The sequence below is a fragment of the Melanostigma gelatinosum genome, assembly GCF_949748355.1.
Source record: "Melanostigma gelatinosum genome assembly, chromosome: 14".
Lineage (NCBI taxonomy): Eukaryota > Metazoa > Chordata > Actinopteri > Perciformes > Zoarcidae > Melanostigma > Melanostigma gelatinosum.
This window is the reverse complement of record NC_136647.1, coordinates 17,115,235-17,130,213: the sequence shown is the minus strand read 5'-3', so window position 1 is coordinate 17,130,213 and position 14,979 is coordinate 17,115,235. Positions and strand designations below refer to the sequence as shown.

Below are 14,979 nucleotides of genomic sequence, written 5' to 3'. Positions count from 1 at the left end.
TTAGTGAGCGCCGGGGGGGGGGGGGGTTGCTGGCGGTTGAACTCAACACGATCCGGCTCGCACAGCCGTTGATCAAGGTGAAGGGGCCATTAGCTTTTCATCAGAGCCACTTTTACTGTTACTCCACCACTCCTCACTGATGTGCACGTCGTTGTGCTGACGCCCTCCATTTTACGACTTGTCAACAACAAATTTGAATGCAGAGACATGAACCTGCAAGGCAAGATTGTACACACACACACACACACACACACACACACACACACACATGCCTCAGGAGCCATTATTCCCGCTCTGTGCTTGTGTTCTAAGAAGACAACTGTGCATTGAGCTCCGTGGCCTCCGTCAGAGTGGGAGAGTGTACTCTTGGCTCACTCTGGAAAGACAAGCTGAGCCTGGCAGGATGCTGTGCGAGTGAACCAGAGGAGGACGAGGACAGGAGGAAGAGGAGGAGGAGGAGGAGGAGGCTCCCTGAAAGGCTGGCCTACTTGAGCTTTACTTTCTCTGGGCTCTTGTCAAAAAGCTTTTTGCTTGGACTGCGCTGCCGTCCAGTGCTGCTGGCACTCAGGAGCCCAGTGCTGTGAGGGTCGTCGCCAGGCTGGCAGGGCATGCATATTTGTGTGCATATTTCCCGGCACTGTTCAAAGGAACAGTGTGTTTATGGAGATCTATTGGCAGAAGTGCAATATAATAATATTAAGTATGTTTTATTAAGTGGGCAATCACCTGCAAATATGAATATGTGTTTTGGTTTCCTTAGAATAAGCCATTTATCTTCATACAGAGTGTCTACAGTAGCCCAGAATGGACAAACCAAACACTGGTTCTAAATGGGGCCATTTGCGTTTTTTGCGTCGGCCGCCATAGTTCTCCTACACGCTTGGCACACGGGAGAAGTTTCAGTCGGTTGCAACCTCACCGCTAGATGATGCCAAATCCTACACACTGCACCTTTAAGACGAGCATTCTGAACTTCCAGACATACCGGCCACTCACTTAGGTACACCTTGCTTGTACCGGGTTGGACCCCTTCTGCCTTCAGAACTGCCTTAATTCTAGCATAGAGTCAACAAGGTGTTGGACACATTCCTCACAGATTTTGCTCCATATTGACATGATCACGCAGTTGCTGCAGATTTGTCGGCTGCACATCCATGATGCGAATCTCCCGTTCCACCACATCCCAAAGGTGCTCTATTGGATTGAGATGTGGTGACTGTGGAGGCCATTGGAGTACAGTGAACTCATCGTCATGTTCAAGAAAGCAGTTTGAGATGATTTGAGCTTTGTGATACGGTGCATTATCCTGCTGGAAGTAGCCATCAGAAGATGGGTCCACTGTGCTCATAAAGGGATGGACATGCTCAGCAACAATACTCAGGTAGGCCCGTGGCGTTTAAACAATGCTCAATTGGTACTAAGGGGCCCAAAATATCCCCCACACCATTACACCACCACCACCGGCCTGAAGCGTTGATACAAGGCAGGATGGGTCCATGCTTTCATGTTGTTTACGCCAAATTCTGACCGTACCATCTGAATCTTCCAGTGTCCAAAGTTGGTGAGCCTGTGTGAATTGTAGCCTCAGTTTCCTGTTCTGAGCTGATTTTCTCTTTTTCGGACCATTCTCTGTGAACCCTAGAGCTGATTGTGAGTGAAAATCCCAGCAGATCAGCAGTTTTTGAAATACTCAGACCAGCCCGTCTGGCACCAACAACCATGCCACGTTCAAAGTCACTTCAATCCTCTTTCTTCCCCTTTCTGATGCTCGCTTTGAACCTCAGCAAGTCGTCTTCACCACGTCGAGATGCCTAAATGCATTGAGTTGCTGCCACGTGATTGGCTGATGAGCTATTTGTGTTGTTAACCGTAACTTAACCCATGATCCATAAAAAGCGTTGATCATCGCAGCACCCAATCAGCTTCTTGCCACAGCAAAGCTTTTGAAAACCAGTTTCTTCTGCATAAATTATTCCTCGTGTTACTTCTGCGGGTTTCTGCTCGGTCGCCTGATTTTTTTTTTCATCAGAGCGGATGCAGAGTGTAGCGGTGCCCGAACGTTGCCCGGTCCAACGTGTCAGTGGAAGAGCTGCTGCTACGTGAAGTGTGAAGGAGGAGGTCGGCCTGCCAGAAGACATTTTCACCGTAACTTGTTAACAGTTTATGTGCTTCCAACTGCTTCGCAGCACTAACCACTGGAGTTGGATTAGCTTGGCCTCTGTGGTGACCAGCCAACAGCAGTGTGTGTGTGTGTGTGTGTGTGTGTACACAGGAGGTGGTGTTTGCCGGCTCTGTGGCGCCAAGTGCTTCGGGCCTCTCACGCAGTACGTCGGCCGCTGAATGTCAAGGTTGTCTTGTAAGCCCAAACGAGTCGTGGCCGAGCTCCAGGAACGCTGATTGGAAAAACAGTCTGAGTTCCTCCTCATCTTTTGTCGACCGGCGCTGAAGATGGCAGCCGGACGAGGCTGTGGGAGGGTAGAAAAAAAAAGAAGAAAGGGGGACGTGATTGGCTTCCGCTGAAATCCTCTGACACGCGCGAGACAAAACAATCGGCCCATGTTGTCCTCCTCGTGAGCCAGGAAGATGAATTACAGATGTTTCACCGGGCCTAATTACCAGCTACCTATGACACTTACTGGTGCATAAACCCTGCTAGACGATCCCAAATGTCAGTGAGCCACAGCTAGTTTTAAGTAGATGGATAACTCATTTAATGGAAATCACTTCCTTTGTCCTGCTGCTGCTCAGCGTTGGTCTTGGCCCTCCTTCATTAATGTCAATAGTTTTAACAGGATGTTCATTCACATGAAAATCGATTTCAATTTGAAAAGCCAGGATGTCGTCTTTTACACTTCTTTAGCTCGAGAAATGTTCTACAGGTGGTATGTATTAAGTAACTATATTCAATGCTCGTGTTGCAGTGTAGAGCAGGTAACGGATTCAGTTAATCCTCAGAATAAACTAAAATCAATTGAATAAAGATTCTATCAGAAGACGAAATATTCAGCAACTATTTTACCTGTGCTCAACGTACTTTAGTTTGGTGTCTCTCGGAGCACCCACACAGGTGTTTTCAGTTACTCCGGCTGATTGGACCTCTCCAGGACTGTGTGGGCGTTTATCATACAGACTGTAATTGATTGACATCTTGTTAGGGGCGGGACGAATGGAGTCTTTTATTTATTTTTTTCATTTTTATCGTTGTTATTGGTAGATGGAAAGTTGTGAGCTCGTACATTTCCAATCTTAGCTCCACCCACCTTTAACCTTTAACATAAATCTAATCAGCCAGAAGACCTGAAACACCTGTGTGGCTGTTGGGAGGCATAAAGAGGGAACAGAGTTACATGATTGAAACACTGTTCTATCATTGAATCGATTGTGAGAAGGGTGTTGCAAGTTTTTTTTTATCTTGTAAGTCAAGAGGAGGGTTCAAAGAAAACAGTAATAACCCGAGGGGGGGGGGGGGGGGGGGCTTGTTTTTATAAAATCAAACATACCTCACCTCACCAGCCCAATCATTTTTTGTAGAGTCCCTTAAAGGGGAACTCCACCGATTTTACACTTCAAAGTCTGTTTATAGGTCTTGGGGAGTATGACTGCATATGTGGGGAGGAAAGAGTAGAATGAAGCCTTTTGTGGCTCCAGAGGGAGCCACAATCTGATAAGTTCAGCGTTGGTGTTGCCTGAAGACCACCAGTCTGAAAATGAAAAATCGGGCGTGTGATAGAAAGGAGTGAGTTTATCTGTCATCATACAGCCCCTTACAATCATGTAGTTTGAAGTCATCCAACAGTATTCAAGAAAGTCAACAACATTACTTCACATATTTTGAAGGAGCTACGGTACATTGAATTTCCAACCAAATAGATTGGGAAACATTGTGTTCACATTTTACTGACATTGATCCAGGTCAGAATCATTGGTCAACTCTAAACAAGCTCTCCTTTAGTGACGGTCTCAGCGCTGCAACCATTAGTCGATTAATAAATGGACAGAAAATGTACTATTCTACCGACAACCGATTAATCGTCATGAGATTAAAATGATACTTTCTGGTTTTCTTTTATGATAGTCCAGAAAATATGTTTGGGTCTTGGACTTGTTGGTCGGAAGAAACAAGAAACATTTTTCAATTCGACTTTTCGACGTGTTATAAACCAAATGACCAATTGTTTAACTGAGAAAGAAATCGTCAGATTTAATAATAAAGAAAATAATAATTAGCTGGAGCCCTAGACTCAAATAGACTGCGCCGAGAGGAGACAAGTTGTTGCGGAAACCCTGAAAAGAGCGAACGCACTGCTGATGAATATTCCTCTAGAACCACATGTGACTTGTGTCCTCCCAAGCAGAACACGGCGGCGTGCACTTGGCGGACAGCAGGTCCAGGCAGAGACTCGCCAGAGTGCTGCCTAACAACAGAATGATGGACAAGGTCTGGCCTCTCTCTCTCTGAACAACATGGGAGAGAACTGAAGGGGTCTGCGCTCTTAGCTGGCCGCGGGGGCCAGAAGGTCCTACGACACACACACACACACACACACATTCCCAAGGGAGTCAATGCATTCCTTGCCACTTGCTGACAAATACGCCGGCTCAACGGACTAGCAGAGGGCTGTGAAACCTCCAGTGAACAGAAAGCCGTCACGTCGTCTTTGATGCAGGCTGGAGCTGCTCCTTCAGATTTACTGTGGCAGTTCTCTCTCTCTCTCTCTCTCTCTCTCTCTCTCTCTCTCTCTCTCTCTCTCTCTCTAATGGTGGAACCTTCTGCGGTGAAAGCCATTTGTGTGGAAGTGTGTCTGCCCGTCATAGATGATGATATGAGGTCTAATGCGCATGTTGTATTCCTGCTACCCCGCACACCCCCCCCCCCCCCCCCCACCAGTGGGGAGTCCACTTGCACGAGAGACAAAAGGCGGACTCGTCTGGCTGCTTTTTCCCGCTGACCTCATTCTGTTCGGAGCGTCGTGTACAGTGCTTTACACGGAGACACGTTCACTACACACGCATGTATGATAACACACAAACACACACGTACCACTTTTGCACAGCGGGATGAAAAGAGGCAGAGTGATTCAGATGCACACACAAACACACACACCTACACACACACACAAATTCTCTCACCCATCAGAGTGCGATCAAAAGAGACGTCGTACAGTAGCTGTCCATGTCAGCGCTGATGCAGTAATTAGGGGTTCAGGGAGGGATTGCAGAGGGACAGAAAGAAAGAAGTAAACCCAGTGAGTTGATTTCATAAAAAAGTCCTTTATTACCTCTCCAAAAGCGCCACATTATCAATGCTCAAACAAGGCCGCATCCGCTCAAAACCAGCAAACCGCCTCCGTGCACGAGCACAAAGCAGCCTCCATCGCACTCGGTGATAAACTGAGCTTCCTCTCAGCCGATATCATAAAAAAAACAATTCCACCTGCAATGCTGCGGCCACCGCCTCCAGTTTATTGCCCCCCCCCACCCCCCCCCAACCAACCCCTCGGCTCTCCCTGACCTTTAGCCCGGCCTCTTGTTGTCCGCTCACTTGCCCGTCAACAGAGAGCGGGAGAAAAGAGCAGAGGGTGCAGCGCATATGAGAGGAGAGAACGGTGGGGGGGGGGGGTCAAGAGTCGTGTTTTACTACCATCCTCTCCCGCCAAGCTGGGTTTTTTCAGGTGGCTGGTTTCGAGCAGAGCTACACATCACCCCCCCGCCCTGCTTGCTGGTAAGGCATATACAGTAACCGCTGCCCTAAGGAGACAAACGCATCCTCGGTCCTCCTGTCATTCAAAGTGTTTTGTGCTTGCTTGTCTGTTCACCTTGACTTTTACCAGGTACATAAATCGACTCATTGCAAAAACCTCAGTGTGGAGCAGGAGATGCCGTGGAATAAGAGATAGATGTTTGGCCCCTTTGACAGCAAGTCTGCTGACTTATTATCATACTGTGCATGTTTACTCCAAGGCCGCCGTCTGACTGGGGACAGAATTAATGGTCGGCCGTGTGTGTACAGAGGAGCGCTTTGCTCTGATAGATTTGGGGATAAATGGGCCATTCGGATGGCATCCTGATTCTTGTTTTTACTCCCTCACCAGACACAATTAGCATTTTTCTCTTGTTTGAACGATAAACCATCCTAAACCTTCGGTATGTTTACGGCTACGTAATGCAATTTGACTACAATAACTGTCGGAATGGGTTAAGAGCGTTATAATGGTGCGCTGATATGTCAGGCTGGTATTTATGTTTTGCTGTTTGCGTGAGCAGTAATTCGTCACTACAAAGGACTATACTAGTGGCTCTGCATTCATTACAGCGTTAACTACAAACTACATACATCCAAGCAGCTACTGGTCTCAATTGATGTTGGCACACAATTCAACACACAGAGACTTGCTCTGGAAAGGTAATCCACCATTGGGAATATTAGGTGCCCTTATCTCGTTATTGTTATGCCTCCGTGCTGGTGACGGCAACAGCCGTGGCCGGAGGACTGACTGTATGTTTTCAGCTTGTCCGTGCGCCCTTCCGTCAGTCCCATCCTCGTGAACACAATATCTCCGAAAGACCTCGAGGGAATTTCTTCTAATTTGGACTTGAGCATGACGTGATTCGTTTTTGGCCATAAGAATTCTTATGCTAATTATGACAATACACTGTAACTTGACTGGTTAGCATACAACGCTCAGGCGGTACTTCTAGTTGGAGGAGATGACATTATTATGTGGGAATACAGTTACAAGCAGAGAGACTGTTCTCAAAGCTCTCCATGATGATGCCTTCAAGGTTGCTCTGACATCCGAGACATTCAGAGTCCGCCGCTGTGTCAGAAGCTCTTTTTTTTTTTTTTAACCCACGTTTTAATCCTTTTTTTTGTAATCTCACTTTCAAATCAGGTTTACTTGTCCATCGCAGGGAAGTTCTATATCTCGTGCTGTCTTGAAGGATTCAAAGCATGACTCCTAGGAGGGAAGGAAATCGAGTTGAAAGGCTTTGGACAACGGCTGGCAGCGACTGTAGTCCGTTCGATTCGGCTTTAAGAGACTGGAACTTGTTATTGGCTCACAGCACCGTCACTACACAGACGCAATTCACAGTCACATCTCCGACATCGTGTCACAAATACACACAGCGCCTGCAAAATCAAGCAAGGCCCTTTAAACTCTGTTACGCACGTGTCATTGTTGCCATTGATGGCAATATTTTGGGTTGCAGTAGAGAGCAATTTTAGTTTTTTTAAATAACCCATTTGTTCAAAACAGACACACAATAACGGGAGCAATATGGGGGTCACCGTCTAGCACAAGGACACATCAATGATGACTGTACTGCCCAAACTACAGCCTCCCGCTGAAGGCTTTTCTCTCTCCACATGATTCAAAAATTGAAAATTCTGGGAACCGCCTTCCTGCCTTGAGGAAGGGCGTGTCCTTTTCAAGGCAATCCAGTCTCTCTCTATGGCGTCTGCAGGTTTTGTCGCAAATTCCTGGTGGTAAGATGTGAGCGGGGTCAGGAGGTCAAACGCAGCACACGGGAGAGGAATTGAAAAGGCAAGAGGAGCAGCTGTCCAGATGATGGATAGAACAGGTGGCATAGGGAGAGATGATGATGGTGGTGATGATGAAGAAGAGGAGACAGAGGGGAACACGTTGATATGCATTTCAAAACCCATCTCGGTGAAGTAGAGAAGAAATCAGTCCGGGGCCGAGAAGCAGAAGGATTTATGATCTCATCAGACCTGATGGATGGATGGCACAGGGCAGCGTGTGATCATTTTCTGCTGCTTTTCTAAAAACATATATCTGATATCTCACACTCTCACAGCGGCGGGCGCAGCGAAACAGTCAAAAAGGTGAGGCAGAGGTTTATTCAAACATTGGCTGAACTCCCGACAGCAGCACACACGTCCACACTGAGAGAGTTTATCTCTCTTATGAATTATACTCTGTGCTTTGGCGATATTTAAGAGCCTCTGACCAGCAGTCCCCAGGTACACACGGCCGAGCTGATTGGAGAGGGGGGGGGGTCATAATAACCGAGCGCTGTTTCCTGCATGGGGGGGGGGGAAAGGGCTGAGTCAGCGGGCTCCGGGAGGCCGCCGTCCATTTGTTAAGCGGCCTGTCACTTCCACTGCCCTCGCTGTGGATCCTGCGGGTAGTTAATGTATTGATTTAACAGGGAGCCTTTCTCCATTTTTTTAACATAAATGATGGCTCACTTGGCTCGATGCACTGGAGCCGGCCTCCATCAGTAGTCAGAGCACAGGGGCTGCAGGGACAAGAGCTCGGGGTAACGGAGAGAAAAACGCTTTGGTGCAGTAGATACAGGAAACAAGATGCTCGTCGGAGGCGAAGATGCTCGTGTGATGCAGCCAACTGTATTTTTGTGATACCTCACTGCGTCCGAATATAGTTTTTTTTTTTTTCACTGCTCCACTTTTCCGCTTCTCGCAAATCCTGCAACATCAAAACACAAAGCTCCTGGGATCCCGACCGAGCTCCCAAAACATAACTTCTCCGCCGAATCCCGGAGCGACTTGTGCAGCTTCAGAGGAGAACAATCCCAAGTGTGTACACTTGTTCAGTGTTGCATAAAGGAGAATATCACTGCACTTCTGCTCTGAAATAACTCTTATAAGTTTTCAGACAGTTTAGACATGTCAGACAAAAAGAAACTTAGCCGTCGGTTGGGACAAGAATTGCCGTTGTTCCCCTCAAATGAGGGAGTTGCAGCATCTTATCAGATTTTCTTACTCTCTACTAGAAGAAGAGACTCACTTAATATGTAGAATGAAGCAGCCTTTAGGTCTTGCACACCGTTTTAAGAATGGACAGCAGCAGGTATTGCTGGAGTTTGATTTATCATAATAGCACCATCAAGTATATCTATTAGTTTAAATATAATTCGCATGTATGACATCCGCATATTGAGAACTAGTGTGAATATAGTGTGGTCTGAATGGGTCAGCAAACAGCCTGTTTGACTTAGTTTTGACTGTACTGCTGAAGAGGCATAGCGGGTGTGTGGTGAGAATGTCTTTACTGAAGAGGCATAGCGGGTGTGGTGAGACTGTCTTTACTGAAGAGGCATAGCGGGTGCGGTGAGACTGTCTTTACTGAAGAGGCATAGCAGGTGTGTGGTGAGACTGTCTTTACTGAAGAGGCATAGCAGGTGTGGTGAGACTGTCTTTACTGAAGAGGCATAGCGGGTGTGTGGTGAGACTGTCTTTACTGAAGAGGCATAGCGGGTGTGGTGAGACTGTCTTTACTGAAGAGGCATAGCAGGTGTGGTGAGACTGTCTTTACTGAAGAGGCATAGCAGGTGTGGTGAGACTGTCTTTACTGAAGAGGCATAGCAGGTGTGGTGAGACTGTCTTTACTGAAGAGGCATAGCGGGTGTGTGGTGAGACTGTCTTTACTGAAGAGGCATAGCGGGTGTGTGGTGAGACTGTCTTTACTGAAGAGGCATAGCGGGTGTGTGGTGAGACTGTCTTTACTGAAGAGGCATAGCGGGTGTGTGGTGAGACTGTCTTTACTGAAGAGGCATAGCGGGTGTGGTGAGACTGTCTTTACTGAAGAGGCATAGCAGGTGCGGTGAGACTGTCTTTACTGAAGAGGCATAGCAGGTGTGTGGTGAGACTGTCTTTACTGAAGAGGCATAGCAGGTGTGTGGTGAGACTGTCTTTACTGAAGAGGCATAGCAGGTGTGTGGTGAGACTGTCTTTACTGAAGAGGCATAGCGGGTGTGTGGTGAGACTGTCTTTACTGAAGAGGCATAGCGGGTGTGGTGAGACTGTCTTTACTGAAGAGGCATAGCAGGTGTGTGGTGAGACTGTCTTTACTGAAGAGGCATAGCGGGTGTGGTGAGACTGTCTTTACTGAAGAGGCATAGCAGGTGTGGTGAGACTGTCTTTACTGAAGAGGCATAGCAGGTGTGTGGTGAGACTGTCTTTACTGAAGAGGCATAGCAGGTGTGGTGAGACTGTCTTTACTGAAGAGGCATAGCAGGTGTGCGGTGAGACTGTCTTTACTGAAGAGGCATAGCGGGTGTGGTGAGACTGTCTTTACTGAAGAGGCATAGCAGGTGTGTGGTGAGACTGTCTTTACTGAAGAGGCATAGCAGGTGTGTGGTGAGACTGTCTTTACTGAAGAGGCATAGCAGGTGTGTGGTGAGACTGTCTTTACTGAAGAGGCATAGCAGGTGTGCGGTGAGACTGTCTTTACTGAAGAGGCATAGCAGGTGTGTGGTGAGACTGTCTTTACTGAAGAGGCATAGCAGGGGTGTGGTGAGACTGTCTTTACTGAAGAGGCATAGCAGGTGTGGTGAGACTGTCTTTACTGAAGAGGCATAGCAGGTGCGGTGAGACTGTCTTTACTGAAGAGGCATAGCGGGTGTGTGGTGAGACTGTCTTTACTGAAGAGGCATAGCAGGTGTGTGGTGAGACTGTCTTTACTGAAGAGGCATAGCGGGTGTGTGGTGAGACTGTCTTTACTGAAGAGGCATAGCGGGTGTGTGGTGAGACTGTCTTTACTGAAGAGGCATAGCGGGTGTGTGGTGAGACTGTCTTTACTGAAGAGGCATAGCGGGTGTGTGGTGAGACTGTCTTTACTGAAGAGGCATAGCGGGTGTGCGGTGAGACTGTCTTTACTGAAGAGGCATAGCGGGTGTGTGGTGAGACTGTCTTTACTGAAGAGGCATAGCAGGTGTGTGGTGAGACTGTCTTTACTGAAGAGGCATAGCAGGTGTGCGATGAGACTGTCTTTACTGAAGAGGCATAGCAGGTGTGCGATGAGACTGTCTTTACTGAAGAGGCATAGCGGGTGTGCGGTGAGACTGTCTTTACTGAAGAGGCATAGCAGGTGTGCGGTGAGACTGTCTTGACTAAAGAGGCATAGCAGGTGTGCGGTGAGACTGTCTTGACTGAAGAGGCATAGCGGGTGTATGGGAAGGCTGTCATGGCTGAGATAAAAAAAAGAGTCGAGCCGTGCTGAGTGGCAAGTCACAGGAAAAGTCTTTCAACTCCCACTAGAAAGATAAAGCTGACTATGACAAATTGGTACATGCAATTCACACATTAGAAACCATACAAACATAACTCACACCCACATAGCAGGGGAAGTGACTGACTCTGTGATTTACTGGGTTTAATTAAAAAAAGATTCACGTATCAAAGGAAAATGGAGGAAGAAGTCCAGTGTTAGACGATGTAAAGAACAGAATAAGTCCGCCGCTTTCCGGAGAATGACTCGGGTCGTGTTCTTTGGTTGAAGAATAAACTCTATTGCAGCGAACTCTGTCTGAGTCCAGTGCGTTCTTCAAAAATCATCAGGACACCAATAGGTTTAAGTATAGAATGAGGATAGAGTTGGGGAGCAGTAGTTGAGACTTCATCGACTGGCCCGGTCTGAACTTCTTTTCCACCACAGTATTATCACGATCGGATGCTGTTGTTTTTTGGTTCAGCAGGATTGCAGAAAAACTACGGGCCCGCTTTTCATGAAACTCAGTGGGAGGGTGTAACATTGGCCAAGGAAGAATACAATTTTGAAGCAGATCTGAATTACAGGGCGAATACACGCATTATTTGTCCGCTTATGGAAACTGCTCTGGCAAAGGTCTGTGCTCTCCGAGTGCCCTTCAAGTTGATTCAAGCACCCTTTCTTTCTCACTAAAAGCAAAGGGGGGGGGGGGGGGAGGAATTATTCCTCGATAAAAAGTTAATTTCCTGCTCTGCAACTGTGAAGAGTTTGCTGCTGTGCTAATGTGCGGCTCCACCGAGAGAGCTGAATGAAAAGAAAAGAGGAATATGGGCAAACGCAGCAGGACACGGGTAAAAGCAGACGCATTAATAAAGTCATTTGGATGCAAGTCAATTTGTGCATCAGTGTAACATCTCAGATCAAAATCTAGATTTGCCATTATAAGTCTGTGCTTGTGAATGTAACCCTTCCAAGACCAATAAGACTCCTGCGTTTTGTGTTTATTCCCTTTAGCGCGCCAGTAAGTAATGACTTTAATAAAAAAAAACAGCCGCTCACTGTGCTGACCATTATTCCTGCACATGTCCCTTTGCTCCGAAGCGCTCTTCGTGAATGGAATCATCCTTTTAGATTCATGTAATTGTTTGCATGCTGGAGTTCTCATTACAGAAAGCATAGTTAATGATGCATCATTCATCAGTTTTCGGGCCGGTAAGGCGTCAAGAACAGCGGACCGGCAAAAGTGATCGTAATTAGCGACCCACTGTGTAATGATGAACTGTCATGGCGTTGGATGAAGCAGCAGCTCGCCGGCATGTTGTTGTCCAGTTACATCATTGGTTCATCATTCACCTCGAGCCTCTGTAGGGGCCTCTGGGCTGCTTAACATGCCACAGATGCTCCTTCTGATACTTCATCAGACTGATGCAATTGCGATCCAGACCCAGTAACAGACTTTGTTTATTAGCCCCCCGAGGAGATCCGCTTTCTTCTTGATTTGTGAGAAAAAAGAAGATTCCCGACTTATTTACCAGCGAGAAGAGCACACTGCTCCACCTTGAGATATAAAACCGTGGAGGCGGGGTTTCTGTAGATATTCTCTCTCGTGATTTGAAACATTTCTCAATGTTGCCCCAGATGCTCATTTGTGGGGGTTAGGAAGTTTACTGTAATCTGAGTCTGACTCGCTGATGAAAGGAAAGCAGAGTGGGGGAGGCTGATACTGGAGCATTTTTGAGTCGCTACAGTACAGTGTGCATGAATTATGAAATGTGCACTTGGGACCAGCGCTAGTGCAGATCATGCATAAATGCAAGAGCAAGCTGTGTTGTGTGTGTGTGTGAGTGTTTTGAGGGTGTGAGAGCTGAAGGACGGCCTCCCACACGCTCTCTTATAAACATCTCCATTACAGGTGGAGGAGGCCCGAGCCATGTGGGCACACTTCATGTCCGCTATCTGTTCAAATGCATCATCACAAACTGGTGGGGATCTGTACTTGTCACGCCAATCTGCAAACTCACAAATCATCTGGGAATCGTCGTCCGGTTCAAACTGGATCGTTAAAAGAAGCTCACTCTTTAGAAGATGCTGTCCTCCGCAGATCACTGATTTAAATCATGTTCACACACTTTTCAGGCTAATTTCCAGACTGCAACTCATGTAAAGTTCAAACCACATGTGGTATTCATCACGTTTCCATCCCGTAATAAACAGATAGATGTACGTGTATATGAAGGATGTCTGACAGCCATGTGGTTCAAATGTGGCTAAGCTAATTCAGGCTAACACAATGTTATCCTCTTAATTCTCATCCAGCTAATTTGTTTTTTCTTTTTTTTTTAAATCCTGGATTAGTTATCTTGAATAAAAGTGCGCTCTTTGAAAATAAAGGCAACATGAGGAGAGAGTCAAAACCATGATCAGCACCCACCCAGCGCTGGAGTCGTTGTGTATGGGAAGCCTCCCAGCATGCACTGGTGCAACAGACCCTCCACTCATGGACATGTCTCATTTTATGTGTGCTGTCGAATTGTGCACCACAGCGTGAATATGGCACTAAATAATAATGTGGTCCTTGTAAATGGGTTAGAAGTACAAAGTACAATACTTTGAAGTGGTAATCATAAGCCTGCTGCAGCTAATGATTCTACACTCTGAAGTATTTGTATTTTGAGTATTAGCTCACTGCAATGTCTTATCACATTTGGACTAATAAAAAACTTGCTAAAGTCTCTTTCACATGAAAGGAATAGTCCGCTTTCTTCCTGGGAAATTTGATGACAAGATCGATACAGCTCTCATATCTGTAACGTAAATATGAAGCTACCGTGAGCGGGTACTTAGCTTAGCTTAGCACAACGACTGGACAGCTAGTTTCTGAAGGTTCAAATTGAGATTTCATTTTAATACTTGTGAAATATAATACATTAATTTGTGAGCTGTCAAAGTGCTGGTAGGCTAAGTCGATTTGGCTACCTTGGGACAGAGCCAGGCTGTCTTTATGGTAAGCTAAGCTAAACTGCTGCTCTCTCAATAAGAAAGCAAATACGCATATTTCCCAAAATGTGGATCTATTCCTTTAATTGTGAGAAGAATTTCACTTTAGGAGTCAATCATTTAGATCGTTTTTAAATGACACTATATTAAATGTCTTAACAGTCACCTTTATTTGAGTTCATGTCCCAAACTCTAGTTGTCCATAGGCTACCTTATGTCCAACTAACAGTTCCAGATACATTTCATACCAATACTTCAAAGAACTGAAAAATACAGACGCATGTCTCCGTTAGCCACGATAAATGTACCGATTCTGTTATGCTATTCGGTTTACAGTTCACAATGTGCACAATGTGCACGTGACAGTTTCCATGTGCCTTTCAAGTGAGATATTTTGCTTGTTTTTTACCTCAGTGGTGGCAGTTTGAGTAGGTGGACTGATGCTTTTTATCTTTAAGACTCGAGTCACACATTAGTTTATCTGTAAACAGGACTAAGTGAGCATCAGCTATAGGAGGATAAGATGTGTCCAGATGGATCCTTACTGTATGTGGGCTGTGGTGTTGTTGTGAGAGAGTACAGTATTTATTCTTCACTTTGAAATGTGCTCCTCCCTTCTTCATCTTCATCCTCTCTCTATCTCTCTCTCTCTCTCTCTCTCTCTCGCTCTCTCTCTCTCCTGCAGTGCTGTGGTTGTTTGATGTAAAAATATCCAACATCATTTCTGGATTGGGCCTCTTTGTGCACCAATTACACTCTGCTGTTTGTTGGGATGCCAAACATACACTTTTTCTAATGAGCGAACGTGCTGATTAACAGTTGCTGTCTTTTTTTCCCCACAGAATTTATTCACTTCATTCTCAATTTGAACAGTATCCTATTCATCCATTTCTTATTAGCATCTGCTTTCAAAGCCAAGAGACAAAACAAGACAAATTCCATGACTGGTGTCTTTTGAAGAGACTCTTTCTCCAGCAGTTCAGGGACCGGAGACTCACTGAAGTTC

The 14,979-nt window shown here is 46.2% G+C and overlaps 1 protein-coding gene across 1 annotated transcript in view; it reads left to right on the top strand.

Moving 5' to 3' along the window:
* The window catches only part of lhfpl7 (LHFPL tetraspan subfamily member 7), a gene marked incomplete at both ends in the record, with an annotated part of 82,082 nt that overhangs the window by 1,283 nt on the left and 65,820 nt on the right, over window positions 1–14,979 (top strand). The gene's annotated exons all lie outside the window — the stretch shown is intronic.